Genomic DNA, 6,387 nt, shown 5'->3' on the forward strand with positions numbered 1-6,387 from the left:
TTTTTCCCAGTCTGTAGACTCTATTTTCACTCTTTTGGTGAAGACTTTTGATGTACATCAATGTTTAATTTTTAGGAGATCTTAACTGTATAGCTTATTTTTTGAGTTTGTTCATCTTAATATATGCTTTATAGTACACCGGGGGCTTCAAAAAATTTGCTGAGAAATCACTTTATCTTTTAATTCCATTTTTCATCAACTTTTAAAGCCCCTTCATATTTATGCCATGTATTAAGATCTCTAAGTTCACCCCTACTGTTTCTTTGAGGATCCTTATAGGTTCAGGTTTTAAATTTAGGTCTTTGATCTATCTTAAGCTAGTTTCTGTATATGGTGAAACACATGAATCCTATTTCATTTTTCTGCAAATAGGTATACAGTTTGTCAGCACCATTTGTTAAAACCACTATGTTTTCCCCATTTAATGACTTTTGATCTTTTGTCAAAGATCAGCTGTTAATAAACAGATGGACTGAAGTCTGGGTTCTAAACTTTGTTCCATTGGTTTATCTGTTTGTTGTTGTACCAATTCCCTTTTTGGCTACCATGTATGTATAGTAGGTTTGGGCATGTAGCGGTGTGAGGCCTCCTACTTTGTTCTTTTCCTTTAGCAGTGCTTTGTGTGTCTAGGATCTCTTTCCTTTCCATATAAAGTTGATGATTAGTTATTTCCATCTCTTTAGAGAATGATGATGAAATCTAGATAAAGATTGCATTGCATATGCAAATCACTTTGGGTAGTATTGACACTTGCACAACATTACATCTTCTTATCCATGAACATGGTGTACTCATGCACTAATATATATCAAATTCTTTTGGTTTCTTATTGTATTGTTTTATAGTTTTATCTGTATAAGTCTTTCATAACTCTGACTATATTTATTCCTAAACACATCACTTTATTTATGGTTACTGCAAATGGTATTGTTTTCCTGGTTTCCTTTTTAGAGTAATCTATATGGAGTCCTGGTGTGGCGCTGTGGGTTAATATGCCAGACTGCAAAGCCATTTGAACTGCAAGGTTGGCAGTTCAAGCTCACCAGCTGGTCCTTGGAAACCCTATACAGGGTCGCCATGGGTTGGAATCGACTCGACGGCACTTCACAACAACAACAACATTATTGTAGTAGAATCTGACTGATTTTTTGTTTTGATCTTACACCTTGCCACTTGCTAAGTCCTTCTGTTAATTTCCTTGTTAAGTAGCTGAGATTTTCTATGTATATGATCCTGTCATTTGCAAATAGAGATAGTTTTACTTTCTTGCCATTTTGAATACCTTTTATTTCCCTTTCTTGCCTTATTGTTATGGCTAGGACTTCCAATACACTATTGAGTAGAAGTAATGATAAAGGGCTTCCTTGTCTGATTCCCATTCACAAGGGGAAATAATTTTAGCCTCTCTTAATGAAAATAATGTTGACTTAGTTTTTTGTGTTTATCCTTAATTATATTGATTATTCTATTCTTATTTTGTGGAACTTTTTTTTTAAATCAAGAATGGCTGTTGGATTTCATCACATGCCTTTTCTACATCAGTTGGTATGATCTTAAGATTCTTTTCCTTTGTTTTATTTATGTGATGAACTGCAATGATTGTTTTTTCTAATTTTGACCACCCTTCTATACCTGGAATGAATCCAAGTTTATCAGGACGTATTATTTTGTTGATGTGCTGCTGAGTTCTATTGGTTAGGATTTTGTAGAATTTTGGGGTCTATGCTCATGAGATGGAGTCCTCGTGTGGCGCTGAGGGTTAATGTAATGGGCTGCAAATTTGTTTGAACTGCAAGATCAGCAGTTCAAGCTCACCAGCTGCTCCTCAGAAACCCTAAACAGGGTCACTGTGGGTTGGAACTGACCAATGGCACTTAGCAACAAGACCATGTTCATGAGAAAGCCCATTTAATTTTCAAAGCTAGATCTAGTATAATATCTAGCATGTCAAGGATACTCTGCATGTGCCCAAATATGTGGTTTCAAGGAGACAGAGGTGACTGTGAGAGTTGTAATTGAGCCTGACACATATCCAGGCTGAGACCTGACACACAGCCATTGAGTGAGAAAGGCAGTGTAGGGTAGGAGTAGCAACCCGGGAAAGTACAATGGCAAAGCAACTGTTCCCAATGAAAGCATGGACACTTTCTTCTCTGGTGTCCTGCTGAAGCTCCTCTCCAAGGGTCCCCACTCCTCTCACCAAACCAAAAACTAAACTAACTGCCCTTAATCGAGGGCAGCTCATAGCAACTCTATAGGATGGAGTAGAACTGCTCTTTAGGGTTTTTGATACTGTAAATCTTTAAGGAACAGACCACCTCATAGTTCTCCTGTGGAGCAACTGGTGAGTTTGAACCACTGACCTGTTGGATAACAACCTAAAGCTTTAACCACTGTGCTCTCAGGGCTGTGGGCAAACAACCAAATGGCCATAATCATAAACAAAACTGCATCCCATATTTCAACAGAGACAATCCTAACCCTTTTACTCTTCCACAGTTTGCAATAAAACAAATGACAAGAGCAAAATTTAAAAACCATGTATGTGAATATGTGTGTATGAGTGTGCTTACATTAAAATGCTCTATCAAGCACTCTGAACAGTATCATTGTTTTCAGGCCCAGGATGTCTGGACTCTTAGCATTACCTAAGTAAATGGGGTCCTGGTGTGGCACTGGGCTAATGTGTCAGACTGCAAAGTCATTTGAACTGCAAGGTTGGTAGTTCAAGCTCACAAGCTGCTTATTGGAAACCCTATACAGGGTCGCTATGGGTGGGAATCGACTTGATGGCACTTAACAACAACAACAAGTAAAGGTCACCATAAACTTGAACCAACTAACAACTAACAACAACAATTTAAGAGACACAAAAACAGCCAATGGTCTATTTAATCACATTTCAATGAAATTCTTGCAGGCTCAAAACAAATCGTTCTTGCATTGGTTTTATAGGGTAGCCATAACATGCTACCACAAAATAGGTGGCTTTACACAGAAATTTATTGATTTATAGTTCTGGAGGCTAGAAGTTCCAATCAAGTTGTTAGCAGGGCCATTCTCTTGCGAAAGGCTGTAGGGGAAAATTATTTCTTGTCTCTCCCAGCTTCTGGTAGCCCCAGACATTCCTTTGTATCCTTGTAGACACCATCTTTCCTCTGTGAATTTATCTGTGCCTCTTCTTTTTGATAGGATACTGCTCACAATGGATTAGAATCCAACCTACTCTAGTACAATCTCACGTCAGTTTCACTGATAATGTCTTCAAAGATTCTATTTTCAAATAAGATCGTATTCACAGATACCAGAGAATAAAACCTCAACATATCTTTTTAAGGAGCACAATTCAATCCATAACAATTGTATAACTCTAAAGCAAAATTTATAATAGGCTATTTTTTAGCTCTTTTTGAATGGGCTCAAGCATGGCAACAACTGTGAGGTTGGCCCAGGATCGGGTAGTGTTTTGCTCTGTTGTGCACAGGGTCACTATGAATTGGTACCAACTCAATGGCACCAAACAACAAAAACTTTTTGAGTATGGAGTCCTGGTGTGGTGCTGTGGGATAAAGCACTGGGCCACAAAGTCAGTTTAAACAGTAAGGTCAGTGGTTCGAATTCACCAGCCATTCTTTGGAAACCCTACACAGGGTTGCTAAGAGTCAGAAGTAACTCAAAGGCACTTAACAACACAACTTTTTAAGGAATTTTCTCAAGAGAAAAGATCTGCAAGAGAAACAATAACAACAGGGAGGTACACATACACCTTAGAATAACCAACCATTTGAGATCAAATAGCAGTATTTACCCCAAGGACACAGATCAGATGAACCTTAACAAAACTCAGGAAGTATGGAAGGAAGGAAAGAAGAAGGGATGGAAACAGGAAACACGCGGAGGAAGCAGGATAAGTGATATTACATTGGAGGGATTGCCATCAATGGCATGAAACAAAGTGTGTATGGTTTTTTTAAATGAAAAACTGATCTACTCTGTAAACCTCCAATTCACAATAAAAAGTTGTTTTTTGTTTTGTTTTGTTTTGACCATGGGAAGCCAAAATACATTCCATATACTTGGTGACCCACAAGAGTCTGATCATGTTGCTTCATTGCTTATATAACCTTTTGATGATTATCCATTGCTCTGATAAATTAAACCTATTCCCAGCTAATTGATTCTGACTCACAGGCAGAGGAGAACAGCTCACAGGGTGTCCAAGGCTGCAGTCTTTACAGAAACAGACCTCCACAGCTTTCTCACACAGAGCAGCTGGTGAATTCCAACAAATTGCTGACCTTTTGTTTAAGAGCCCAGAGGGATTATGTCACAGGGATCCTGGCTATGACAAAAGGGACCAAAAAAGTCATTAGAACCTTAACAAAACTCAGGAAGTATGGACGGAAGGAAGATTTTGAACTTCCCTGTCACCTCCTCCATTGTTCTCTGCTTGGCCCCTCTGCATGTCTACAATTATTTACCTAGTCAAAGTCATCAGCTCACATACACTAGACCTGTTGTTTGCATGCATTACTGCTACTTTTTACTTGATAGACTCTTAGTCATTTAAGTCTCTTTTGGCCTTGGAGCAGTAGTTAATTACTTCCTTGGGAAGTCTTCTTGGATTCTCATGGATCCTTTAGAACCCCATATTACAGTTGTTAAGCTTGTAATCTGTATTCTTTACAGCTCTCCTCACAATCACAGTCATTTCTGAAATTATTTCTTTAATGTCTGACTCCCTTGCTGTACTAGAAGTGAAATTTTCTCACAGCTCAATTCCAACTACTATTCCAGCATCTTTCAGGTAGACTTGGAAGCACATATTGTTGAGTGAGAAAGTAAATGATGACTAGGGACATAGAAACAGTGGAAATGCATTGGGCTGCTGTGATGCTGGACACAAAGGTTTGACCAATTTTAATTACAAGTCAAGGAGATTCCCAATATCATCAATCCTAAGCCATTGCCACTGAGTCAATTCTGAGTGATCGCACTGTTCTAGGACCGAGGACAAGTGGCCCATACAGATTCCAAGACTGTCATCTTTATAGAAACTGTGCATACTTCTTCATGGGAGCAGCTGGCAGGTTTGAACGAATGACCTTTTGGTTACCACTTGGATTAGCAGACACTAAGTGCTTAATCATTGGACCACCAGCACTCCTTCATTCATCATTTCAAAAAACCAAAACCCATTGTCATTGTGTGACCCAGTGTAGGGTTTCTAAGGCTGGAAATCTTCACAGGAGCAGCCAGCCCCATCTTTCTCACAGGGAGAAACTGATGGACTTCAATTCCTGATTTTTCCAATGCTCAACCTCTAGCCCCACCAGGCCTTCTTTCATTGTTGTTATTAAGTTGTTAAGTGTAAAGTTGTTAAGTGCAGTCAGTTCCTTCCAACTAATAGCAACCCTGTTTAGGGTTTCTGAGAAGCAGCTGGTGTGTTTGAACCACTGACTTTGAAGTCCAGTGTTTATCCTACAGTGCTATACCAGGACTCTAAATGCGGCTGACCTCCCCATTGGGGAATCAAACTCGTCTCCCATGTGACTGGGTGGGTATACTCACCATTGTACTAAGGAGGATGCCCCCTTCTCCTTTCATTGTTGTTGTTGGTGGTAAGTGCTTTCAAGTCAGTTCTGATCCATAGTGACCCAGTTTGGGTTTCCAAGGAGCAGCTGGTGAGCTTGAACTGCTGGCCTTGTAGTTCAAAGCGACTTTGCAGTCCAGCCCATTAACCCACATTGCCACATCAGGACTCCAATGCTTGGGTAAGTACTATACAAATAAGGTACATGGCACACTTGTGACAGTGGGAGCATGCAAAACAAGTGTATGGAACTTTAAGGAAGGAATTGGCTGGCTTTGCCATTTCTCTAAGCTTAAACTGAACTATCCCAGAAGCAGAAAGGAGGACCTGACTACCACTAAGAAGAAGAGATGAGATGCTCTGGACCCAGGGCCTGTACGCTGGGATTAGCCTAGATCCAGGAGACAGAGTTTTTATCTGAGACAGCAAAACGCAGCAAGATGCAACAGAGAAAAACAATCAATGTTATCTACCATATAAATAAGAAAAAAAGAAAAGAACCACATGATCTAATCGATTGATGCAGAAAAGGCATTTGAGAAAATCCAATATCCATTCCTCATAAAAACACTCAAAAAGTAGGAATTTAAGGGAAATTCCTCAACATAATTAGGAGCATATATACAAAACCAACAGCCTACATTACTCTCAATGGAGAGAAACTGAAAGCCTTTCCTCTGCGAACAGGAACCTGACAAGGATACCCTTTGTCACCACTCCTATTCAATATTGTGCTGGAAGTCTTAGCAAGAGTTATTTGGCAAGACAGGGAAATTAAAGGCATCCAAATTGGC

This window comes from Chrysochloris asiatica, unplaced genomic scaffold (genome assembly GCF_000296735.1).
Source record: "Chrysochloris asiatica unplaced genomic scaffold, ChrAsi1.0 scaffold00121, whole genome shotgun sequence".
Lineage (NCBI taxonomy): Eukaryota > Metazoa > Chordata > Mammalia > Afrosoricida > Chrysochloridae > Chrysochloris > Chrysochloris asiatica.